Raw genomic sequence first — 27,707 nt, forward strand, 5'->3', positions numbered from 1 at the left:
AGACCTCATCTGCATCTTCGTTGCTACGCCTCCGTCAGGAGAGTCTCACCGTGGGCCAATATGCCATACGGTTCCGTACCCTTGCCTCGGAGCTGGCCTGGGATAACGACGCTCTGGTTTCCGTCTTCTGGGAGGGTCTGTCCGGCCGTATTAAAGATGAACTTGCCGGTCGGGACATTCCTACCACTCTCGATGACTTAATAACTCTTGCCACCCGGATTGACCTACGGTTCCAGGAGCGTGCCAGAGAGGTCACCCGTGAGAGGAGGTTACCACGTCTAGCTCCTACTTTTCAGAAACCCGTCACTCCTTCTGTCTCTAACCAGGTACACCCTCCTGAGCCTATGCAGGTCGACCAGACCAAGATGGTCAAGACCCGTCAGGACTTATGCCGTGCCGAGGGGACCTGCTTCTACTGTGGCAGTAAGGAGCACCGGATCCGTGCCTGCCCGGAGAGGTCGGGAAACGCCTGTGTCTAGGTTCGCTCAGAGAGGTCCACCTAGACAAGAATAAATCCTCTCCATCCCTGCTGTTGTCAGTTTCAATCGTCTACGGGGAGAACCGTTATTTCGAACTAGCCCAACTGGACTCTGGAGCAGCCGGGAATCTTATTTCACAGTCCCTTGTAGAGAAATACCGCATCCCCACCAAACCTCTGGCTGTACCCTTGTCTGTGGCTGCCGTGGATGGGGGGCTCTTACCACGCCCCATCCAACTCATCACCGAATCCATTACTCTGCAGGTGGGAATGCTGCATTCTGAAAGTATCTCCTTTCATGTTCTGCCTGGACTCTCTCACGCCCTCTTGCTAGGTCTGCCTTGGCTCCAGAAACATGCACCCGTGCTTGACTGGCAAACCGGAGAAGTCCTTCGCTGGGGACAAGACTGTCATAAGACCTGCCTGGTTCCCGTCCATCCCGTCCGTCCCTCTCCTACCCCAGCTAATCTACCTGGACTTCCAATTCCTTATTGGTCTTATGCTGATGTCTTTAATAAAAAGGAGGCAGAGACATTACCCCCTCATAGACCATACGACTGTCCCATCGACCTGTTACCCGGTACTACTCCTCCCCGTGGGCGTATTTATCCTTTATCCGCTGCTGAGACCCGGTCGATGTCCGAATATATTGAGGAGAATCTGGCCAGGGGATTCATCCGGAAATCTACCTCCCCGGCGGGAGCAGGCTTCTTTTTCGTCAAAAAGAAGGATGGCTCTCTCCGTCCCTGTATAGACTATAGAGGCCTAAACCAGATCACGGTGAAGAATAAGTACCCCCTTCCGCTCATTCCAGAATTATTTGATCGTCTGAGGGGGGCTAGAATCTTCACCAAACTAGACCTCCGTGGGGCGTACAACCTGGTTCGTATCCGTCAAGGGGATGAATGGAAGACGGCATTCAACACCCGGGACGGCCACTATGAATACCTGGTAATGCCCTTTGGTCTCTGTAACGCTCCTGCCGTCTTTCAAGAGTTGGTCAATGACATCTTCCGGGACCTTCTCTACTCCTGCGTAGTGGTGTACCTGGACGACATCTTGGTCTTCTCTCCGGATCTCCAGACTCACCGGAGGGACGTTCGTCAGGTCCTGCTCAGGCTCAGGCAGAATCACCTCTTCGCTAAATACGAGAAGTGCCTCTTTGAGCAGACCTCGCTTCCGTTTTTGGGCTACATTATTTCTCAGACCGGCCTACGAATGGATCCAGATAAACTGTCTGCCATCGAGAAATGGCCCCGACCGGAGGGGTTGAAGGCCATTCAGCGGTTCCTGGGCTTCGCCAACTACTACCGCCTCTTCATACCACACTTCTCTTCCCGAACTGCCCCAATTTCCGCGCTCACCCGTAAGGGTACTAATCCCAAAGAGTGGCCGCCCGAAGCAGAAAAAGCCTTTCTTTCCTTAAAACAGGCCTTCTCTTCCGCCCCGGTGCTGCATCGCCCGGACGGCAACAAGCAGTTCTTCCTGGAAGTGGACGCCTCCTCCTCTGGAGCTGGAGCGGTACTTACTCAAAAATCTTCTTCCGGGAGGATGGTAACTTGCGGCTTCTTCTCTAAACTCTTCTCCTCCTCAGAGCGCAATTATTCCATAGGAGATCGAGAGTTATTGGCCATCAAACTGGCATTGGAGGAGTGGCGTTACCTGCTTGAGGGGGCTCTTCACCCGGTAATAATTTACACTGACCACAAGAACTTGGCTTACCTCCAGCATGCCCAGAGACTTAACCCGCGCCAAGCCCGGTGGTCCTTGTTTTTTGCTCGTTTTGATTTTGTCCTTCATTTTCGCCCGGCTGACAAAAACGTCAAGGCGGACGCCTTGTCTCGATCCTTTCTGGTATCTGATCTCGAGGAAGATCCGAAACACATCATCGATCCCGCCAGAGTAATGCAGGTGGCTCCCGTGAGTCTAAATCGTCTCCCTCCCGGAAAGACGTTCGTATCGGTACCTGATCGGGAGAAGATCCTTCACTGGGGTCACTCGTCTAAACTGGCTGGCCACGCTGGTCAGAAGAAGACCCTCCAGCTTATTTCCCGGCACTACTGGTGGCCTACCCTGCACAAGGATGTAATAGACTTTGTTTCTGCCTGTGTGTCCTGCGCCCGCAACAAGGTTCCGAGACATCTGCCAGCCGGTCGCCTCCTTCCGCTCCCAGTACCTGCTGCCCCCTGGCAGCATATTGCAATGGACTTCATAACTGACCTCCCACTCTCTGCCGGTTGTACGGTCATTTGGGTGGTCGCTGACCGCTTCTCCAAGATGGCTCATTTCGTTCCCCTGCCAGGCCTCCCGTCTGCACCCGAGCTAGCTAGAGACTTTATTCGTCACATCTTCCGTCTTCATGGCCTGCCCCTCCACATCGTGTCGGATCGTGGGGTACAGTTCACCTCACGCTTCTGGAGAGCCACTTGTAAACTACTAGACGTCACCCTGGACTTCTCTTCCGCTTACCACCCACAGTCCAATGGTCAAGTGGAGCGGATCAATCAGAACCTGACCAGTTACCTCCGGCACTTCGTTAATGCCCACCATTCTGACTGGGTGGATCTCCTACCATGGGCCGAGTTCTCTTACAATAATCACGAGAGCGAATCCTCCTCCAAATCCCCGTTTTTTGTAGTCTTTGGTCAGCATCCTCGGATTCCTTTTCCTGTCTCCACCTCGGTGGACAACCCGGCTGCGGAATCTCTCGTTAGCAAATTTTCCTCCATTTGGGAGAGTACCCGATCCGCACTCCTTCAGTCGTCCGAGCGGATGAAAAGACACTCTGACAAAAAACGCCTGGATCCTCCTCAATTTCGTCCAGGAGATAAGGTCTGGCTCTCATCTAAATATGTTCGACTCAAGATACCCTCTTACAAGTTAGGGCCTCGGTTCATCGGACCTCTGGAGGTCACCAGTCAGATCAACCCGGTGGCCTATAAATTGAAACTCCCGGCCAACTTACGGATCCCTAACTCCTTCCATGTATCTCTCCTCAAATCTGTGGTACTTAACTCTTTTTCCAAGTCTACAGGTACGCCTCCTGCTCCGGTTTCTGCTGAGGACGAGTTTGAGGTAGAGAACATTCTTGCCACCAAAAGGGTAAGAGGAAAGACCTTTTTTCTGGTAGATTGGAAGGGGTTTGGTCCTGAGGAGAGAACGTGGGAGCCCCGGGAGAACATCCATGCCCCTCTCATCCTAGCTAAATTTCTGTCTGGCCTAAAAAAGGGGGGGCCTAAAGGGGGGGGTACTGTAGTGCCGGCGTCCCTGCCCTCTGCTAGGCAGGGACGCTGCTCCCCTCACCGCTCTGCCCCGTGCCCGGCATCCCTCTCCCGCTCTGCTGTCAGCGCGCGCTCCTTCCCGGCGTCCTCCTCCCGCTCTGCTCTCAGCGCGTGGTCCTTCCCGGACCCTGTGCTTAGGGCGCGCGCGCGCGCGCTCCCCTCCTCTTAAAGGGGCCGCGCGCGCCGTCCTAAGGAGTCCCCGGCCAATGGCCGGAGCACTTCATCATATATAAGGCACCTCCTCCAAAATGGAGGTGCCCGAGCAATGTTGTTTGCACCTGTGTCTCACCTGTGCTTCAGCCCTCAGGTCCCGTTGCCAGTTACCTGCCAGTTACCTGTCAGATTCCTGCCTGATTACTTGCTACCTGTCTGCTAGTCTGAGGTCCGACGGTCTGCCTTACTACTCCTGTCAGTCTGTCTAAGGACCAGCCTGCCCGCTCACCTGGGAGCGCACCTCAGCTACCTGCCTGCTTGCCTGAGGTCCGACGGTCTGCCTTACAGCTCCGGTCAGTCTGTCTATGGACCAGCTTGCCCGCTCACCTGGGAGCGCTTCTCCTTTACCTGCCTGCTTGCCAGCCCGGAGGCTCCGCTGTCACGTGCTGTGATCACCAGCTACTCCAGACTCTTGCCCGCTCACCTGGGAGCGCTTCTCCGCTACCTGCCTGCTTGCCTACCTGGAGGCTCCGCCGTCACGTGCTGTGACCACCTGCTATTTCAGAGACTCTCGCTTGCTCACCTGGGAGCACACATTCTCCATTTGCCTTGCTAGCCTACCTGGAGGTTCAGCCATCACAGGTCGTACCTACCCTTTATCCAGAGACTGCCCCGATCACTTGCCGTGTCCTCCTGCCCATACACCCAGAGACTGTCCTGGTCACCTCCTGTGACTACCTGCCTGGTCGCCACCCGCTCCCTTACAAGGACCGCCCCCTTGTATTGTAGCCCAGAGGTTCCGCCTCCCAGACCCGTTACACTGCCATTTGTAACCTCCATTAAAAATTTGTTTCAGTGTGTCAGTGAAGTTTTTGACACCGGTTTGCTGTTCAAAATAGTTACCTACAGGCCAGGTATTTAAAACTGTGGTTTCTCCGTCACACGGATCACATATAAGTTCCCTCCAAATTCAGCCATTTGTAGTGAGCATGGAAGATATTGTCCTCCATTTAAAATGGGCAAGGCACGTGGAAAGGAATGGGGAGCTGAACATGATGGTGTTGGTGCATGCAGAGGCCGAGGCCGTGGGCAAGCTGAAATTGTGCCACAACAAACACTCACATCTTCTCGCTCGACCTTCCTGTCCCAATTAATAGGGGACTGCAGAACACCACTATTGAACACAGAGCAGTGTGAAAAGGTTATTGGTTGGATAGCAGATAATGCTTCCAGTCACTTAGCCACCACTACTACCACCCTGTCTTCCACACGGTCAAGTCTCAGTAGCCGTGAATTTGGTCTGCATATTTCTCACCCTGAACCTCCTTCCGCTCACCATGCCGAGTGCCCAGAGACAACTGATTCCACACTTGGACACTCCGAAGAGCTGTTCACTTTTCCATTTATAGATTCGGGCCTCTCGCCCGCTCCACTTGAAGCGGGGCAAGAGGAGATCGCATGTAGCGATGCCCAAATATTTGAGCAGTCACAGTCACACGAAGGCGACAGTGGAAAAGTGTCACAAGAGGTGGACGATGATGAGACACAATTGCCAGAAAGTCAGGAGGAGGACCAGGGTGCAGAAGTGGAAGACGAGGTGGTGGATGATATAGTAACTGACCCAACCTGGCAGGAGGACATGCAGAGCGAGGAAAGCAGCACACAGGGGGAGGGAGGCAGAGCACCCCAACAGGCAGGAAGAAGCAGTATGGTGGCCGCAGACAGAAGGCAGGCAACCATTACCCGTAACACCAACATGAAGGAAGTAGCCAGTACAACTGTTAAGTCTTCCTCAGTCTGGTTGTTTTTTTTAAATACTCTGCCGATAACACCAAAAAGGCCATTTGCACCACCTGCCAGGCCAGCATCAGCAGGGGTGGCAAAACTAGCAGCCTGACCACTACCAGCATGATCAGGCACATGGCAGCAAAGCACCCGACTATGTGGGCCAAACCCCAGGGTCCAGGAACAGTGTCTGCGGGTGGCACCACTGCTTCTTCCGCTGTTGTGCATGCAAGCCAATCCTCTGTCCATTGTGCATGCGAAGATGCCTCCTGCCCTGCACCTGTCGTTGCACACTCTCAACTAGCAGCATCAGGAAGCACATCCACATCCTTGTCCCAGCGCAGCGTTCAGTTGTCCATACCCCAGTCCTTGGAACGCAAGCGCAAATATGCATCCAACGCCCCACAGGCCATACACTTGCGCTCGAAATGTTGCCTTTTAGGCTCGTGGAGACGGAAGCATTCCACAACCTGATGGCAGCGGCCATCCCTCGGTACTATTTCTCCCGGTGTTTCGTCCCCGCATTACACAAGCACGTGTCCCAAAACATTAGCCGTGCCCTCAACAACGCAGTTACTGGGAAAGTCCACCTAACCACGGACACGTGGACAAGTGCTTGTGGGCAGGGATGGTACATCTTGCTGACGGCACACTGGGTTAACATAGTGGAAGCCGGGATCCAGTCGGACCTTGGGACGGAACACGTCCTCCTGACGCCAAGGATTGCGAGCCCTAGGTCAATCAGGGTTGCCCCCAAAGTCTACAGCTCCTGCACCTCATCCTCCTCAGCCTCCTCCTCCTCTTCAGCCTCCATCTCCAAAACGACCACATCAGTCACAAGCTGGAAGCACTGCAGCACAGCCTTGGCCAAGCGGCAACAGGCTGTGCTGAAGCTAATATGCTTAGGTGACAAACCACACAATGCTGAAGAGTTGTGGACAGCTCTGAAAGAGCATTCAGATCTGTGGCTCACACAACTGAACCTACAGCCAGGCATGGTCGTGTGTGACAATGGCCAAAACCTGATGGTGGCTCTGAGGCAAGGCGAGCTCACACACGTACCATGCCTGGCCCATGTGCTTAACCTCGTGGTTCAGCGGTTTCTCAAATCCTACCCGGAGCTTCCGGATCTGCTTGTTAAAGTACGCCGCCTGTGTGCCCATTTTAGAAAGTCACCTACAGCTGCCGCCGCCCTTGCCATGTTTCAGCAGCGTTCGCAGCTTCCGGCTCACAGACTGGTGTGTGATGTCCCCACGCGTTGGAACTCTACACTGCAGATGTTGGGAAGGATTTGTGAGCAGAAGAGGACAGTTGTTGAGTACCAACATCAACAAGGCCGTCGGTATTCAGTTCAGACTCCACACATAATGGATGTCAGACATATTTCCATCCTCCAAAACTATGGCCTGCCCTGCCGCTAGGGTTTTATGAGAGCGGGTTTTTAGTGACGCTGGTGAAATTATAACTGATAAGCGCATCCACCTGTCAACTGAAAATGCTGACAGGCTGACTCTTATAAAAATGAACAAGGGCTGGATTGGGCGAGACTTCTCAACACCATCGAATGATAGTAGCGTAACATAAACTCAAATCCAGTGTCTTTTTTTGGGAGGTGTATTCCCATGTACCTTTTCACACCCACACATGGGTATACGCTTCCTGATTTTGGCTATTTGCTCTTGTCCTCCTCCTTCTCCTCATGCTCATCCTCCACCACCATATCACCAGTGTGACGGTGGTCCGTGATGCAACACCCACATCATTTTTTTAAAGGGTCTTTATGATGCCCGTAAAAACATTTTTTATACAGTATGTTCATGTATACCCCCCAGGGGTAAATGTTTGTCAACCCATACACTTAGTGCATGGGCATTACAAGTATAGGAGACCCGCTGTTAGAACTCTCCTGTTAGGTTTTTTCTAGTTTTCTGGTCACATGACCATTTTTGCCTATTTAATCCTGTTCCGCCCTTCTGGCCTTGCTGGACTTCATTGTAATTTCAACTCTTAAGCTAGCCGGGTGCTTTGTTACCTTACTCCGTCAGTTTAGCTAGGTCTCTTGACCTCTATTTTCTATGTTGTTTGTTTGTCCTTTTCTGCTACAATTCCTGCTAGGTAGGTAGGGACAGATCTCCTGTCTTTCTTTAGTGCTTGTAGCAGATCATAACAGTAAGTCCAGCCCAAAAATTTCTCTAAGGAAAGACCTCCAGTTTCCATCATGGTGTCGGTTCAGGATTTGGCTCAACGCTTGCAGGGACTCTCTCTGGAGGTGGCCGAGCTCCAACAACTCGTGAGTAGCTGTTCTGGAGCGCATTTTGTAGAGCCAAAGGTACGTTTGCCTGATTTATTTTTTGGTGAACAACAAGATTTTTTTTCCTTTAAAAATGCTTGTTTATTGTATTTTCGTTTAAGACCCAGATCCTCTGGTGATGAATCACAGCGCATAGGGTTCATAATGTCACTTTTGCGCAAGGAACCTCAGGGATGGGCCTTTTCTCTCCAACCTAGTGATCCGTGCTTTAGATCAGTGGATAGTTTTTTTTCTGCTTTGGGGTTGTTGTATGATGATCCTGATCGTGTCTCATCAGCTGAGACGGAATTGAGACATTTGAGGCAGGGATCAGGTAATGTGGAAAATTATTGTACTCACTTCCGTCGGTGGTCTGCTCAGGTGGGGTGGAACGATTCTGCTCTGAAAAGTTTGTTTCTTGCAGGGCTAGGATAAAGGGTTAAGGATCTGCTGATTGCTTATCCTACACCTGGAAACTTGCAGGAGGCAATGCAATTAGCTATACGGGTGGACAGGAGACTGCGTGCAAGGGTTAATGAGAGTAAATCCTCTGCCATGTCAGCTCCGAGTTCTGAGAGGGTCTGTACTGACATTGGAGAGCCGATGGAGATTGGGGCAATGTCACCCCACTCTCAGGAAAAAGACCGCAGGTTTTCTGAAGGTTTGTGCTTTTATTGCGGAAATCTGACCATTTCATTAAGAACTGTGTGCTTCGTATGAACAAAGAAAAAAAAAACGTCAGTTACGCCCGTATAGCCTGTTTAAATACTAAGGGGGTATTTCTTTCTGCTACTACCGCTGCTCAGGAAGAATTAATTGAATTTCGGGTATTTGTGGATTGCGGTTCTACTCTGAATGTGATTGATGGGGGATTCTTGGAAAAACTTAAATTAAAACCCAAACCTTTGTCATCCCCTATTGCCGTGGTTTCTGTCGATGGTTCTCCCTTGAAATGTGTTACTCACAAGGTTTATGAATTTCCCCTTACTATTAATGGTATTCACCAAGAAAATTTGGATTTGGTGGTATTAAATAATTTGCCTTCTCCAGTAGCTTTGGGTTTGCCCTGGTTAAAATTGCACAATCCTGTACTGGATTGGTCTACCAATGAAATTAAGTCCTGGAGCCCTAAGTGTTATAACAAGTGTTGTAACGGGCTCATTGCTGCTGTGGATAAAGGGGAATTACCTGTACATATTCAGGATTTTTGGAAAGTTTTTTCTGAGGAGGAGTCGCAAATTTTGCCTCCTCATAGAGATTATGATTGTACCATTGAATTTGTCCCTGGAGCGACTCTCCCTAAAAGTTGTTTATTTAATCTTACTATTCCTGAGAGAAAGGCTTTGGAGGAATACATACAGACGAGCTTGGCTGCCGGTCATATCAGACCCTCTAAGTCACCTGTGGCTGTTGGATTTTTTTTTGTTAAAAAAAAGGACGGCGGTTTACGTCCTTGTCTGGACTTTCGTGAGATTAATAAAATTACTGTACGCAATCCCTACCCACTGCCATTGATTCCTGATTTGTTTAACCAGTTAGTGGGGGCCAAATGGTTCTCTAAAATTGATCTCCGGGGGGCATACAATTTGTTGCGCATGAAGGAGGGTGATGAATGGAAGACTGCTTTTAACACTCCTGTGGTTCATTTTGAGAATCTGGTTATGCCTTTTGGTCTTACCAATGCACCAGCATTTTTTCAGAATCTTATTAATGATATCCTTAGACCTTTGATCGGCAAAAATGTGGTTGTGTATTTGGATGACATTTTGATTTATTCGCCTGATCTGGAGTCTCATTGGCGGAGCGTAAGTGAGGTATTACAGTTATTAATTGACAATTCGCTTTTTGCTAAGCTGGAGAAATGTGAGTTCGCTGTACAGAGAATTAGATTTTTGGGCTACATTATCTCCAGCGAGGGTTTTGAGATGGACCCGGTGAAAGTTCAAGCTGTGCAGGAATGGCCTAGGCCTATTGGTTTGAAATCGATACAGAGGTTTTTGGGTTTCGCCAATTACTACAGAAAATTCATTAAAAATGTTTCTATTATTGTTAAACCACTGACCGATCTCACCAGGAAAGGTGCTAATACGGTTCAGTGAACTACTGAGGCCATTGAAGCTTTTGTGTTTCTAAAGGAGAGGTTCAGCTCTGCCCCCATCCTTATGCAGCAAGCGCTTGAATGCCCGTCAGGCTAGGTGGGCACTTTTTTTTTCGCGGTTTAATTTTTCCGTTACTTACATCCCGGGTACCAAGAATGTTAAAGCTGATGCTTAGTCTAGCAGCTTTTCTCCCATGGTCAGTGCTGAGGAGGAGGAGAGCATTTTACAAGAAGGTGTTGTGATTGCTGCATTGGACTCCGTTTTGGAAGATGAGATTCTTAAAGCACAGGAGAATGCCCCATCTAACACTCCCCATGGGAGGTTGTTTGTGCCTAGAACCTTTAGGAGAGATTTGTTTGCTGAGTGTCATGAGTCTCGGTTGGCAGGTCATCCAGGAATTTCTGAGACCAAGAGACTTGTGGGTCGCAGTTTTTGGTGGCCTGGATGGCAGAAGGAAGTCATTAAGTGGGTGCGTCAATGTACTGTGTGTGCTAGATCTAAGTCTTCGCATGCTCCTGCTGCGGGGTTGCTTTGCCCTCTGGAGGTTCCTAGTGCACCTTGGACACATCTGGCTATGGACTTTATTACTGACCTTCCCCCCTCTGAGGGTTTCACGGTCATCTGGGTGGTCGTGGACCGTTTTAGCAAGATGTGTCACTTGGTTCCCTTCATCAAACTGCCCTGCGCTAAGACACTCGCTAAGGCCTTTATCAAGGAGATTGTCAGACTCCATGGTCTTCCTACTGACATTGTTTCTGATAGGAGACCTCAGTTCTTGGCTCGTTTTTGGCGTGCCTTTTGTGACAGGTTGGGAGTTCATTTGTCATTTTCATCTGGATATCATCCTGAGTCTAATGGCCAGACAGAAAGGAAGAACCAGGATGTTGAGCAGTTCTTGCGTTGTTTTGTGGCAGACAATCAAGAAGGGTGGTCTGAGTTTCTGCCGCTTGCTGAATTTGCTCTTAACAACCATACATCCTCTTCTGCTGGTTGTTCGCCTTTTTTTTGTTGTTCTGGGAGACATCTGTATTTTGGGTCATTCTCCAAATTGGTATCGGCTGTGCCTGAGGAGGAGAGTTTTTCCGGTGATTTGGAAAGAGTTAGTACGGATGTGCGTGGTAATCTGCAGGAGGCTAACAAAAAATCTAAGAGGTACTTTGACAGGAAACGTCAAGAGGTTTTGTTTATGGCTGGTGACATGGTTTGGTTGTCCTCTAAGAATCTGCGGTTGAGGATTCCTTCTAAAAAATTGGGTCCCAAGTTTGTAGGGCCCTTTAAGGTGCTTCAGGTAGTTAACCAATCTGCTGTTAGGTTGGAGATTCCCACCTCCTGGAAGATTAATCCGGTGTTCCATGTTTCTCTATTGAAAAAAGCTGATGTATCTGATAGAGACGCCACTGCCACTGTTCCTCCGGTGGTGGAGGACGGGGAATATGAAATTTCCCGCATCCTTAATTCTAGACGGTATAGAGGGAGTTTGCAGTATCTCGTCGCTTGGAAGGGTTTCGGTCCCGAGGATAACTCATGGGTGAGGGCGGATGATGTTTCTGCTTCCAGACTTGTCAGAGCGTTTCACAGGAGGTTTCCTGATAAGCCTGGGCCTACTGTTAGAACTCTCCTGTTAGGTTTTTTCTAGTTTGCTGGTCACATGACCTTTTTTGCCTATTTAATCCTGCTCCACCCTTCTGGCCTTGCTGGACTTCATTGTAATTTCAATTCTTAAGCTAGCCGGGTGCTTTGTTACCTTACTCCGTCAGTTTAGCTAGGTCTCTTGACCTCTATTTTCTATGTTGTTTGTTTGTCCTTTTCTGCTACAATTTCTGCTAGGAGGTGTCCATCTTACTCCCAGTCCCTAGTTCTTGTAGGGATCCCTCCCTCACATCTATAGGTCTTCGTACAGACTAGCTGAGGACTTTAGCAGGTCTGATCGCAGGATCAGGTTCCCCGTTACATCGTAGGGATCAAGCTTAGCTCTATTGTAGGGACAGATCTCCTGTCTTTCCTTAGTGCTTGTAGCAGATCATAACACCCGCTCCTTTCTAATGGGAACATTTTTTATGAAGCCCTACTCCAAGTCTCTTCCAAGGGGCATTGGAGTGCCTCCCAATTTTTGGCAGCCCTTGCATTCACTGCATAGGGCAACACTATGGGAGACCCACTTCCTAATAATGGGAACATTGTTTTTAGGAGGCTCTCTGACCTCTACGTCTCTTGCAAGGAGCATTGGAGTTCCTCCAAATTTTTGTCAGCCGTTGTTTCACTGCATAGGCAAACAGTATGGGAGACCCTCTCCTTTCTAATGGGAATTTTTCGTTACTGTGGCCCTGCTCTATGTGTTAGTGGGTTTTTTCCTAAATTTTGTCAGCCGTTGGACTCACTGTATACCTTATAACTGTATAGCACACCCGCTCCTTTGTAATGGAAACATGTCATTACTGTGGCCCTGCTTTATCTGTCTTTAAATTGTTAGTGGGGTTTTTCCCAAATTTTGGCAGCCCTTGCAGTCACAGCCCTTGCAGTCACTATAGGAGATTCGCTCCTTTATAATGGGAACATTTTTTTTACTGAGACCCTCCTCTATGTCTCTTCAAAGGGGTATTGGGTTGTGTCCGAATTTTTGGCAGCCCTTGCAGTCACTGCATATGCAATAACATTATAGGAGACCCACTCGTTAATAATGGGAACAACAAAGCATAGCCGGCTGATGGCTCTCTAACAATAGCGAGGGCCAACTGCTGGCCCTTTAAGAATTGTAAGGGTCGCCTGCTGGCCCTATAAAAATAGGCTTTGTGACTTTCAGAGTCCCTCCATCATAAATGCAACAGGATGTGTCTGATGATGTGTCACACACCACATGGCCAGATAAGGTTGTAAAATGTTAAAATGACATTTCCCGGTGAATGCATTTGTCTTAAAAAATAACTAAAAAAAAAACAAAACAGTAGGATCTTTCTTTAGTAAAAAAAACAGAGTCGCCAATGTAACCTCAATGTAAACACATTGTTCAGCTCTTGCACCTCCTCCTCCATCTCCGAAATGACCACATCAGTCACAAGCTGAAAGCACTGCAGCACTGCCTTGGCCAAGCGACAACAGGCTATGCTGAAGATATGCTTAGGTGATAAACCGCCCAGCGCTGCAGAGTTGTTGAAAGCTGTAACACGTCAAAGCCTGATCTGTGGCTCTCACCGCTGAACATACAGACAGGCATGGTCGTGTGTGACAGTGGGCAGAACCTGGTGACGGAGAAATGACAGCCGGGGTAGATACGGTTTCCCTCTATGCCAGTCCGTTCACTGAGCTAAAGAATATGGCTGTGGTGAAATACAACTCTCACTGAGAAGCAGTGTCAGACTGAAAAGCATTGGGCCCACCAGAGGATTTGATTCTGAGGGCCCAACTTTCTTCCCCGTTCAAGAGCCCCATAGCAGCTGCAAAGTTTGGGCGTATCATGAACTCTCCTGATGGAGAAGCTAGGGCACACCCGAGGATTCTTTGGTGGGCCCGTCCAACCCTGCTAAGAAGCAGCCCTGGCTAAGAAAAGTGTGTGGGAAGGTTCCCGGACACTCTATGGCTGCATTTTTAATGTGGACTGGCTCCGTATCATCCCTGGCCACATTCACCTATCCACGTGTTTGTGGTTAGGCGGTCCTTCCCAGTAGGTGCACTAGGGAAGGGAACAGGTAATGTTGTGGGACCCACTCTTGTGGAAGGCGGAGACAACACCTGGAGAAATAGTGGTGGCTGGGGACCGAGTATGGACACCCGACCGCTGCCAGCATGAAGTTGTGAAAAGCTTCCGCCTCCACGAGCCTAAAAGGCCACATTTCAAGTGCAAGCAGCTTTAGAGGACTTCTTGGGAGAAATGACAGCTGGAGTAGATACGGTTTCCCAAGTCCTTTCACCAAGCTAAAATATATGGCTGCAGTTAAATACAACTCACCGACAAAGCTGTGGACTGGCTCTGTACCGTCCCTGGCCACATTCACGTGACCACATGTGTGTGCGTAGGCGGTCCTTCCCAGCAAGTTCACTGGGGAGGGCACAGGAAATGTTGTGGGACCCGTGCTTGTGGAAGGCGGAGACAATACCGGAAGAAATAGTGGCGGCTGGGGATCGAGTATGGACACCCGGCTGCCGCTGGCATTAAGATGTGAAAATCTTTTGCCTCCACGAGCCTAATAGGACACATTTCAAGTGAAAGCAGCTTTAGATGACTTCCTGGGAGAAATGACAGCTGGAGTAGATACGGTTTCCCAAGCTAAAAAATATGGCTGTGGTGAAATACAACTCACCGACAAGCTGTGGACTGGCTCAGGACCGTCCCTGGCCACATTCACGTGTCAAAGTGTTTGTGGTTAGGCGTTCCTTCCCAGTAAGTAAAACTGGGGAGAGCACGGGTAATGTTCTAGGACCCGTGCTTGTGGAAGGCGGAAACGACACTGGGACAAATAGTGGCGGCTGGGGACCAAGTATGGACACCCAGTCACCGCCGCCATAAGGTTGTGGACAGCTTCCGCCTCCATGAGCCTAAAAGGCCACATTTCAAGTGCAAGCAGCTGTCAAAAATTTGGCAGTATAGTATTGCAGCCTGTGGGTGTTTGGGTGGCTGGCTGCATACTTCAAGGAATGGGGTAGGGACAACTGAACGCTGCACTGGGACAAGGACGTGGACGGTGATTGTTGCAAGTCTGAAGTGACAGGTGCATGACGGGAGGCATCTTCGCATGCGCCAAGGTTTCACTTGTGATGGGCACACTTTTAGGCAGTGACCTGGGAGTCAGAGATGCTTCCAGGGGTCTTCCCGATGCTGTTCCCATGTCTTTTCAACACTGTATGCATGTGTCTGATGATGTGTCACACACCACATGGCCAGATAAGATTGTAAAATGTTAAATTGACATTTCCCAGTTAATGCATTTGTCTTGGTTGAAAGCAATGCAGAAGTGCAAAAAAAGCATCAAAAACGCTACGTGTGAACATAGCCCCAGGTGTGGAGGAGTATTTTTGTTTTTGTATATTTATTTTGCCTTATATACAAGTCATTACCCTGGAAAGGATGTTCCTTAACATATTTCCCAAGAAAATCCATTTTGGTTTTGTTTTTGTATGTTTTATTGTGAGTCTGTAAAAGTGGCGAAATACCTCTGACAATGTTGTTGACAGCAGTGACCTGGGAGTCAGAAATGCTTCCACGGGTCTTCTCCATGCTGTTCCCATGTAATTTGAGCACTGTTCCCATCGACTTGGGCAATTTTTAGGCCCTCTGCAGACCGCTGGGGGGAGCAGCCTGAAAAATGCTCGAGTTTCCCATAGACTTATATTGGGCTCGTAGCTCGGGTTCAGCATCCGAGTATTTCAATATACTCTACCCGAGCATCGAGCACCCGAGCATTTTAGTCCTCGCCCATCACAAGAGCCCATACATTCTCCTGCCTCCAGTAATATATACCTGACAGGAGCCCATACATGCTAGGCTAACCCCACCTGCAGAGCCGCACACCACATATATGGCTGTTCTGTGCACACAGGATCGGTGATGAGGTCACAGTCATGTAATCAGTCACATGGAGGGGAGGAGTCAGCGTGAACTCTGTGGCTCCTGTACAATATCGGAAGTGAAGACGCTACATGGAAACTTCTCAGTCGGTCACGGTTACAGCATTATTTGCTCCTCACTACTGGCACAATTACCCCGCGCCCCTTTTCTACAGTTTTATGTGTGGAATGTAACCTGTGATTTCTCTGCTTGGAGACAAACAGACCACACACATAAGGTAATTCTCACCAGTCACCAGACGTCTACTATATGGCGGCATTATTACATAGGAAATATTGAGCTCACCACACTAGCATACAGGTAAGAAGCTGAGAGTATTGTACCGGTGGGTGCCGTGTGCGGATGGTGAGATGCAGTCGAAAATATCAAAGTCTGGAGGAAGATTTCGGCACGACCATCAGATAAAATAATAAATGCTTTATTCAGAAATAAAAACAAGTAAATCCATGGTGAAAAGAAAATGGACATGTTTCTGGCGTATCACACGTCCTTAGTCATAGTTATATGAGGCGAATTTTAATGAGGGCAATCAGGGCTACTGCTCGGGGTCCAGAGCTCTGGGGGGCCGATGGCCAGATTGCCCTCACTATAATCTATTGTGCGCCGCCATCGGTGGCCCAAGTGGTGTTGGTGGAATCAAAAATCTGGGGCTCTGGCCCCGAACTTCATGGTCCGAACCCTTGATCTCCTGTGAGTACAGCACTTATCTGTGCCGACCAGAGGAGGGCTGCACCGGTCTCCAATCAGCTGTTGAGAGGCCTGTTGTCTTAGCAGCAGCTGGCCGGCACTGTACTTCTATGTGAGCGGCTGTGTCCGGCCAGCAGCATCACGGTATTGCAGACGCAGCAGCATGACGCACCACGCTGTGCACGACTGCGGCTGCCAGCCTCCATGTCAGAGAGCGCGGGAGACTTGAAGAACAGGATCCAAAACAGGAGTGTGGGCCAGACCGGAGGCAAGCCAGAAGCAGGTGAGCACTATGTGCTGGGCTGCTCCAATCAAGGGATAAAAAAGCATCCACAATGTATTTTTATGTATCTGGGGTTATATCTGCAAATGTATGTTTGTGTAAGCATGCGAATATATCTATGTATGTTGAATTGTATATATGTATGTATATTATATATATATATATATACACATACACACACACATACACTCTGTATACATGTATGTATTTGTGTATATGTACATGTCTGTGTATCTGGAATTGTATGTATGTTTGTAAGATGTGCGTGTATTTAAAGAAGATGTCCACTACTTTTTACGATTGCCCCAATGTATTTGCCCTGTGATTGTAAGACTTTTTGTAATTACCTTTGGTAGCCTTAATTGCCTGTGAGTGGCGCTATTCTTGGCCGTTCACAGACATCACGTGACCCCCGGCGGCAGCCGGCTCTGGCATCCGTTGATGCCAAGTCAAGTTCCGGCTGTATATGTGTGCATAGGCGGATTATAATGAGGGCAATCTGGGCTACTGCCCAAGGCTTTGGGGACGCCCATGGCCAGATTGTCCTCATTATAATGTTGTGTGCAACACCAATGCGGTGCACATATCCCGGCAGGCAGGGGCGGATTGGGCCGGGGGGCCCTATGCCGCTCGCCCAGCAGCTGTGCAGGGCCCCTGCTTCTTCTCCGACCGGGCCAGCACTGCACCTTTAAACTTTTTTGTGTGCGTCTCAGCTAGGAGACACGGCCCTGCGTGCAGCCGTGTCTGCTAACATGATGTCATGCAGTGCGCCCTGTGCATGCCTGCTGGTCTCTGACTACATGAGTGTGTGTGTACAAGACTGCGTGTGCGTTCCTGCTGGTGTCTGACTGCATGTGTATGTGCGACTGCATGTGCATGACTGTGTGTGTGACTGCGTGTGTGTACTGTATCTAGGGAGCTATGTGGAGCCTCATACTGTATATAGGGAGCTACGTGCGGCTTCATACTGGATCTAAGGAGCTATGTGCGGCCTCATACTGGATCTAGGGGGCTACGTGCAACCTCATACTGGATCTAGGGGGCTACACGCGGCCTCATACTGGATCTAAGGGGGCTACGTGCGGCCTCATATTGGATCTATGGGGACTACGCGCGGCCTCATACTGGATCTAAGGGGGCTACGTGTGGCCTCATGCTGGATCTAGGGGGATGTCAACATATCTAATTGTGCTCAATATTAAGTCATACAATTAATGTAAAAAAAATGTTAATATTAATATTGAGCAGAATTAGTTTCAGCCTATTGGTTTGGCCTCTACAACAATCACAGTCTCTCATGTGGCCCCTTGGGAAAATTAATCTCCCACCCTGCTCTATTTTATATAGCGCTATGTTATGCATAGCGATGTACATAAGGAAAAAATGTATGCAGTGCGCGCCACTATCTGTCTTTTTCCATGTAAAGATGTGCACCAGAGCATCTGTGTGTTTGTGAGTATTCACATGACCCATGACATGACCTATCAAAGGGGATCATATGACATGTCATGCGATACATCAGGTACCGGGGGTTGGGTGAGTGGGCACAAAAAACTGCCCCAGGCCCTGGCTACTCTTAATCTACCCCTGCATGGCGGCATTATATTTCTGAATGTCCTTTTATTTTTTTTAGGACATTAGAAGGATTATAAGTTTAGCAGCAAATTTCCAATATTGATCTTTCTTTTTTGGAGACCAACTCATTTTTAAAGTGGATTTGAGGGGCCCAAATTCTATCCCTTATTAATGCTTCAGCTCTGGAAGTGTTCATCATCGCATAGAGGAAGATTGTTATAGGGGGGTCAGATGCTACTCAAAAAGCTGTCTGCTTCTCCGATGTCTCACACTGGGTCCCCCCCCCACCCCTTTCTTTATAAATTAGCTCTGGAGGCAGATTCTCGGGAGATCCATGTCCGGCCCATAGAGCTTAACAGCTCATTTATATATTAGGAAAATAGTGGATTTCTCTAGAATGAGACATCAGATTACAGATATCGAGGTATCATTTTATTCCTCTTATTTCAGCCGAAGACTTTGCCTCATTCTTCAAGCAAAAGATTGATACCATCAGACAAAGCTTTTGCCTAAAGTCCCCACAGCCCCTCCCCACACCTACTCAACTCTCCTCCTCCAAAACCACCTTCTCCACCATTATGGAAGATCAACTTTCCTCTTTACTCTCCAAATCACACCTCATCAACTGTGAACTTGACCCAATCCCGTCCCACCTCATCCCAAACCTTACCACTATCTTCATCCCAACTCTAGCCCACCTCTTTAACCTTCCATTAACAACTGGCATCTTCTCCTCATGCTTCAAACATGCCTCGATCACACCCATCCTCAAAAAGCCCTCCCTTGACCCATCCTCTCTGACTAGCTATCGCCCCATATCACTTCTCCCCTATGCCTCAAAACTACTGGAACAACATGTCCATTCTGAACTGTCCTCCCACCTCTCCTGCTCCCTCTTCGACCGCCTACAATCTGGTTTCTGACCGCACCATTCTACTGAAACTGCACTGACTAAAGACACCAACGACCTACTAACTGCCAAATCCAAGCGACACTACTCTGTCCTCCTCCTCCTAGACCTTTCATCTGCCTTCGACACAGTGGACAATTCCCTCTTACTACAAACTCTCTCATCTCTCGGCATCACAGACTCGGCCCTATCCTGGATCTCCTCATACCTCACACACAGGACATTCAGTGTCTCCCACTCACACACCACCTCCTCATCTCGCCCCCCATCTGTCGGTGTCCCCCAAAGTTCAGTTCTAGGACCCCTACTCTTCTCTATCTACACCTTAGGCCTGGGACAGCTCATAGAGTCTCATGGCTTTCATTAGCACCTCTATGCTGATGACACACAGATCTACCTCTCTGGACCCGATATCTGCTCTCTAGTAACCAAAATCCCACAATGTCTGTCTGCTATTTCATCCTTCTTCTCTGCTAGGTTTCTAAAACTTAACATGGACAAAACAGAATTCATCATCTTTCCGCCATCTCATTCAACCCCCCCAACAGACCTATCTATCAACGTCAATGGCTGCCCACTCTCCCCAGTCCCTCAAGCTCGCTACCTTGGAGTAACCCTGACTCTGAACTCTCCTTCAAACCACATATCCAAGCCCTTTCTACTTCCTGCCGACTCCAACTGAAAAATATCTCTCGGATCCGCACATTCCTCAACCATGAATCTTCAAAAACACTCATCATCTCCCGCCTTGACTACTGCAACCTCCTGCTCTGTGACCTCCCTTCCAACACTCTCGTACCCCTCCAATCCATCCTAAACTCTGCTGCCTGACTAATCCACCTGTCTCTCCGCTGTTCCCCAACCTCTCCTCTCTGTCAATCTCTTCACTGGCTCCCCATTGCTCAGAGACTCCAGTTCAAAACCCTAACCATGGCATACAAAGCCATTCACAACCTGTCTCCTCCATATATCTCTGACCTAGTCTCCCAGTACATACCCGCACGCAACCTCCGATCCTCACAAGATCTCCTTCTCTACTTCCCTCTTATCTCCTCCCACAATCGCATACAAGATTTCTCCTGTGCTTCCCCCCTACTCTAGAACTCTCTACCCCAACACATCAGACTCTCGCCGACCGTGGAAACCTTCAAGAGGAACCTGAAGACCCACCTCTTCCGACAAGCATACAACCTGCATTAACCATTACTCCACCATACCGCGCCACGACCAGCCCTACCCTCACCTACTGTATCCTCACCCATCCCTTGTAGATTGTGAGCCCTCGCGGGCAGGGTCCTCGCTCCTCCTGTACCAGTCGCCGTCACATTATGTTCAAGATTATTGTAATTGTTTTTGCTAGGTATAATTGTTTTTCAAATGTAAAGAGCCATGGAATAAATGGCGATATAGTAATAAATAATAATTCAGCGTTTGATGACTTCATACCCATAGAAGCGGCTTAGGAGGGTTGATCCTATTGACAGATTCTCTTTACACCTTTTTTTTTTTTCTTCACAAAATTAAAAAAAAGAATCAATACAAAAGTTTGACATCAAAGTAATTCTACTGAGCTGGAGAATCATACTGACAGGTCACTTTACCATAACATTAGTGTCATTACCAAAACCGGTTTCCCCCATTGTCTTTCTCACCTTCCTCCCACCGAAGATAAAAAAAATATAAAGGATTTGCATTTATTCACTACATGCTTTTATTGCAGTGCGAGGAAGAGACACCATTTTCATTTTCACCTCAGCAGGAACGCTAGAATCGTCCCTGCTACCAGGCCTCGGTGACACTGTCGAAATGTCATATTACATTGCAGTCACCAACAGTCACCTTTATATTCCTCTCTCCTTTTGCAAGCACCCAGAAAGGAAGGGGAGAAGTGACATCAGACCCATGTGACCAGATCCCGCCCACATTTACAGCAGTTGTAATGCGAGCTAGCAGTACACTAGGTTTTCATGGCAAATGTCAGCAGCTGCTCCCCCTAGTGTGGACGTTTAATATGTCATAACTAGATGGGAATGAGCTTGTCTATTACTTGTGCACTCAATGTTTTATCCTAATAACAAAAAAATATAATACTTTAAATTTCTCAGATTAGTTAACATTTTCATTGGCTGATACATTCCTTTTAATCGTTTTCACCATGTATACTGCATGTGTAATTCACAGCAGGAGTGGACACTGACTGCTTAGGACCCCTGTGCAAGAAATGTGTATGAGCCCCCCACCCTTTATGGCGACAAAGCTACAGATGTATATATAGCCACACACACATATATACAGTACAGACCGAAAGTTTGGACGCTCCTTCTCATTTAAAGATTTTTCTGTATTTTCTTGACTATGAAAATTGGACATTTACACTGAAGGCATCAAAATTATGAATTAACACATGTGAAATTATATACTTAACAAAAAAGTGTGAAACAACTGAAAATATGTCTTATATTCTAGGTTCTTCAAAGTAGCCACCTTTTGCTTTGATGACTGCTTTGCACACTCTTGGCATTCTCTTGATGAGCTTCAAGACGCAGTCACCGGAAATGGTCTTCCAACAATCTTGAAGGAGTTCCCAGAGATGCTTAGCACTTGTTGGCCCTTTTGCTTTCACTCTGCGGTCCAGCTCACCCCAAACCATCTCGATTGGGTTCAGGTCTGGTGACTGTGGAGGCCAGGTCATCTGGCGTAGCACCCCATCACTCTCCCTCTTGGTCAAATAGCCCTTACACAGCCTGGAGGTGTGTTTGGGGTCACTGTCCTGTTGAAAAATAAATGATGGTCCAACTAAACGCAAACCGGATGGAATAGCATGCCGCTGCAAGATGCTGTGGTAGCCATGCTGGTTCAGTATACCTTCAATTTTGAATAAATCCCCAACAGTGTCACCAGCAAAGCACCCCCACACCATCACACCTCCTCCTCCATGCTTCACCGTGGGAACCAGGCATGTAGAGTCCATCTGTTCACTTTTTCTGCGTCGCACAAAGACACGATGGTTTGAACCAAAGATCTCAAATTTGGACTCATCAGACCAAAGCACAGATTTCCACTGGTCTAATGTCCATTCCTTGTGTTCTTTAGCCCAAACAAGTCTCTTCTGCTTGTTGCCTGTCCTTAGCAGTGGTTTCCTAGCAGCTATTTTACCATGAAGGCCTGCTGCACAAAGTCTCCTCTTAACAGTTGTTGTAGAGATGTGTCTGCTGCTAGAACTCTGTGTGGCATTGACCTGGTCTCTAATCTGAGCTGCTGTTAACCTGCGATTTCTGAGGCTGGTGTCTCGGATAAACTTATCCTCAGAAGCATAGGTGACTCTTGGTCTTCCTTTCCTGGGGCGGTCCTCATGTTAGCCAGTTTCTTTGTAGAGCTTGATGGTTTTTGCAACTGCACTTGGGGACACTTTCAAAGTTTTCCCAATTTTTCGCACTGACTGACCTTCACTTCTTAAAGTACTGATTGCCACTAGTGTTGAGCATTCCGATACTGAATTATCGGGTATCGGCCGATATTCGCGGTATCGGAATTCCGATACTTAGTTCCGATACTTTTAGAATATCGGATACTGGAATTGGAAGTTCCCATAATGCAATGAGCCAGTTTCATTTTATTCAGCCAATGAGGATCCTAAGAAGTGTGGGCACATCCTGTTAGGCATGTAGGCATGTTAACTAATTGCATGGCTGTGATTGGCTGCTGAAATGATGTCATGATGCACTATAAAAGCCGCCGCCGCCATTTTGAGCTCACTCTGCTGTGAATTCAGTTAGGGATAGGACGCTGTTGTTCTGAGTGCCAGTTTTAGCTACCTATTTGCTCTATTCTGCTTTACCCAAGCTACTTTATAAATCGCTGTGCCTTGCAGCGCTAGTGCACAGTTCTCTGTGCTGTTCACGGCTGTCTGCAAGGTCTCTGTGTGTGAGTGCAGCTCACGCTGTAGTGTGTGCTTCAGCCAAGTCTGGTTGTAGTGCGCTCAGCGTGCATCACTGCCTCATACATTGTCCTTTTTTGCTAATTGATAATTTTTCCTGATATCTCCTATTAGTGTGGTGGTTCCATCCGTATTCAGCTAAATTGGTTCCAAACACACTATATAGGAGTAGATAGAGAATTTTTTTTTGTCTTGCAGCGCTAGTGCACAGTGCTCTGCATCCGCACTGTTCACGCCTGTCTGCAAGCTCTCTGTGTGTGAGTGCAGCTCACGCTGTAGTGTGTGCTTCAGCCGCGTCTGGTTGTAGTGCACTCAGCGTGCGTCACTGCCTCATACATTGTCCTTTTTTGCTAATTGATCATTTTTCCTGATTTCACCTATTAGTGTGGTGGTTCCATCCGTATCCAGCTACATTGGTTCCAAACACACTATATAGGAGTAGATAGAGGAGCCTTTCTGTAGCCTTGTGCCCTGCCGCTCCAGCCAGATTAGTATTAGCCTATTTTTTGTAGCCTCATCTATTACATTGTAGGTTACCTTCCTGCATTGTAATAGCTACAAAAAGTTTGTGATACTATCGGTATTACATCTTTGGGCACATCCAGTGTCTTTTTGTGACAAAAAAAACCTAAATAAAGTTCACCAAACACACCACTTTACAGTTGTGTAGGCCACATTAGCTCATATTAAAGTCTAGTCCACACTTTAGAAAATTAGTGTTTCTTATACCTGTTAGCAGCTGTTCAGGAATAAGCACACTAAGCCCTTAGTAGTTTTCTGCCTATCTTTATCAGTCTACCAAGATGAAGAAGGCAGGGAGTAAGGCATGTGGTCGTGGGCGTGGAGTTTCTGCAGGGAGAGGACGTGAGGATTCTGTGCCTGCAGGGAGAGGACGTGGGGATTCTGTGCCTGCTGCAGGCACCAGTGACTCAGCATCCCCCAGTTTTACCAGGGAGCAGTCCTTTATGCGCAGCTTTGTAGGAGCTAGCCGTACCCCACTGCTGCGGGAGGACCAAATTGAAGCTGTTGTCGGATGGATGGCAGCTAACGCATCGACTTCAATTAGTTCCAGATCCTCTCAGGTCCTGAGCACTGAAGAGCACACATCTGTCTCTTCACCACCTGCCAAATTGCCCAGGCAGTCAGAGAGCCCTGGACAGGAGACATCTCTACTTCTGTTCTCTGAATCTCTTGGCTTGGAAAGAGGGGGTCAGCCAAGCAGAATTCGAGAATTTTTGAAGAAGAGGTAGTATGCAGTGATGCGCAACCGTTTTGTCTCTCTTAATCTGAAGAGGCGGGTGGGACAGTGCCTATGGTCAGCAGCACACCTCAGTACGCATCTGATGATGAGACTCAGGTGCAGCTCTGAGGAAGAGATTCCCCGAATGGCCCAAAAAGGAGGGCGAGGGAGGGGGCAGACTTGGTTACCTGTAGCCTCCACTTCGGCACCCATTAGGAGCATGGCTCTTCCAAAACCCAAAGCGGGCGCTCCCAAGACTTGCAGTGCCTGGTCCTTTTTTGACACAGTTGCAGATGACATTTGCTTTGTCAAATGCAAGCTGTGTAATCAGAAGGTGAAAAGAGGGAAAAGTGTCAGCAACCTCAATACCACAAATATGTGGAAACATGTGCGGACCAAGTATGTGGTGGAGTTACAAAGACACACTGAAGACCTAGGCCAACCTACAGTGCCACCTACCACCTCTTCATCTCGTGTTGTAGCCTCTTCCTCCAGCTCACACACAGCTGGTTCAGCTTCCTCACAGGATCGCCATGGAAGAACCTCTGGCACTGTTGTACAGAGACACAGTGTCATTCTACCCACAGCACCACGTTCCCTGTCATCCTCACACTCCCAGGCCCGTCTACAGCCATCGTTAGCACAGGCATGGGAGAAAAGGCGCACATACTCGGCAAACCACCCCCGAGCACAGGCTCTGAATGCTGGCATTGCAAAAGTACTGGCCCTTGAAATGCTATCATTCAGGCTGGTGGAGACTAACAACTTCCGTAACTTTATGGCATTGGCAGTCCCACAATACAACGTGCCCAGCCGCTTTTATTTCAGCAGGCAAGCCGTCCCTGCCCTGCAACAGCATGTGGAGGGAAAAATTAAACATGCGCTACAAAACACCGTCAGTAACAAGGTCCACCTGACCACCGATGCGTGGACCAGTAAGCATGGACAGGGACGATACCTTTCCCTCACTGCCCATTGGGTAAATGTTGTGGAGCCAGGTACAGATCTTGAGAGTGGCGCTGTATGTGTTCTGCCAACGCCAAGGATTGCAGGAATCCAGTCTGTACACATTGACTCCTCCTCATACTCCAGTTCCTCTGAATCAGCGCTGCAGGAGTCGTCACGGTTTACCTCCACATCGACCCATGAACCTGTTATGATGACCGATATGAGCACAGCCATGGCCAAACATCAACAGGCCGTATTAAAATTAATTTCTTTGGGGAATCGAAGCCACACAGCGCAGGAGCTCTGGAATGCCATCAAGCAGCAGAGCGACGTGTGGTTTTTGCCAGCGAATCTCAAGCCAGGCATGGTAGTGTGTGACAATGGCCGAAATCTGGTGGCAGCTCTGGGCCTAGGCAACCTTACTCACATCCCATGTCTGGCACATGTGCTCAGCTTGGTCGTGCAGAGTTTTTTGAGGGACTATCTGGATCTTGATGCACTGCTGCACAAGGTCCACATAGAGTGCGCTCACTTGCGGCTTTCCAGCAACGCAAGATCGCGCATTGCAGCTCTGCAGCGCCGATTACGTCTTCCGGAACATCGCATCATATGTGACCTACCCACCAGGTGGAATTCAACGTTATATATGTTGGAGTTGTTGTGTGAGCAGCAGGCAGCAGTAATGGAGTACCAGTTGCAGCAGGCGCAAACAAGTCGCAGTGCGTGCCGTTCACACTTCACCACCACTGAGTGGGCCTCTATGAAGGACATTTGCCCCGTTTTGCGTGCCTTCGATTATTCCACGCGGATGGCGAGTGCAGATGATGCACTAGTCAGCATGACTATCCCCCTTATCTGCCTGCTTGAAAAAACACTGCAAGCACTAAGGGAGGAGGTTTTGGAAGAGGTGGAGGATGAGGAGTCACAAATGCCATCTGCTTCTGTACAGTCTGAGCAACGTGGTTCCTCACAAAGGCCTAGGCAGGGGACACTTTGTGAGGAGGATGAGGAGGAGTCAATGGAGGAGGAAGACATCTGTCCAGAGGAGGGAGGTACACAATGCTCTAGTAGTCAGTATCTAGAGTGAGGGTGGGGTGATGCTGAGCAGGCAGAGATCACGCCTCAAGCAGGGGACAGCGTTTCTTGGCCAGTTGGCAGTCTGCAGCACATGGTTGATTTCATGTTGCAGTTCCTGAGAAACGACCGCCGCCTCGCCCACATTCTCAACACGGCTGATTATTGGGTGTCCACCCTCCTAGATCCTCGCTACCGGGACAATTTACAAAGCCTCATAACACCATTGAACCGGGAGCGTAAATGCGGGAGTACCAAGACGCACTGGTGCATTCCATCATGTTCTCCATTCCAACCGAGAGCAGTGCTGCTAGTGCTTTACAAAGCAGCTCAGTGTGTCGAGGCAGTGGAGGAAGCTCTGCACAAAGAGGGAGCAGAAGCAGCCCCTCAGCACAAGGCAAGACCAGTATGGCCCAAATGTGGCAAAGTTTTGTGTCCCCGACGCCACAAATGTCTACACCATCACAGACGGCTCCAGTCAGCAGGAGGCAACGTTTCCGTCAGATGGTGACAGACTACATGTCTTGCCCTCTCAGTGTACTCCCAGACGGCTCTTCCCCCTTCAAGTTTTGGGTCTCTAAGCTGGATACATGGCCAGAGCTTAGCCAGTATGCATTGGAGGTGCTGGCTTGCCCTGCTGCTAGTGTATTATCGGAACGCGTCTTTAGTGCCGCAGGTGGTGTACTAACAGACCGTCGCATGCGCCTATCCTCCAATAACGTTGACCGGCTTACTTTTCTGAAAATGAACAAGGCCTGGATCTCGCATGAATTTGCCAGTCCTCTTCCAGAATAAATAATTGGTTGGCAACAGTATCCAGGTCTCCTGTTGTGTTCATGTTTCTACCACCTGTACTGTAATCCCTGAGCTCCAACACCGCCAGTTGCTGCTCAGAAGTGCCGTCTGCACAGTCAACGCTTGGTCCAGTGTTATTGGGGTTCAGTAATGTCAGCTGTTCCCCTGCTGTGTGTCCGGCAAATTCTCCTGCTCTGTCCACATCCTCTCTACTACTAATTTAAAACTTGCTCCAATTACACCTCTGTCTCCTCTGTTTTCAGTATTTACCCTGAGCTCCAACACCGCCAGTTGCTGCTCAGAAGTGCCGTCTCCACAGTCAGCGCTTGGTCCAGTGTTATTGGGGTTCAGTAACGTCAGATGTTCCCCTGCTGTGTGTACGGCAATTTCTCCTGCTCTGTCCACATTCACACTACTACAGATTTTAAAGTTGCTCCAATTAGGCCTCTGGCTCCTCTGTTTTCAGTATTATCCCTGAGCTCCAACACCGCCAGTTGCCGCTCAGAAGTGCCGTCTGCACAGTCAACACTTGCTGCCGTGTTATTGGGGTTCAGTAACGTCAGCTAATCCCCTGCTGTGTGTCCGGCAAATTCTCCTGCTCTGTCCACATCC

Source organism: Phyllobates terribilis, unplaced genomic scaffold, assembly GCF_046119375.1.
Source record: "Phyllobates terribilis strain yellow unplaced genomic scaffold, ASM4611937v1 Scaffold_5__5_contigs__length_657084704, whole genome shotgun sequence".
NCBI lineage: Eukaryota > Metazoa > Chordata > Amphibia > Anura > Dendrobatidae > Phyllobates > Phyllobates terribilis.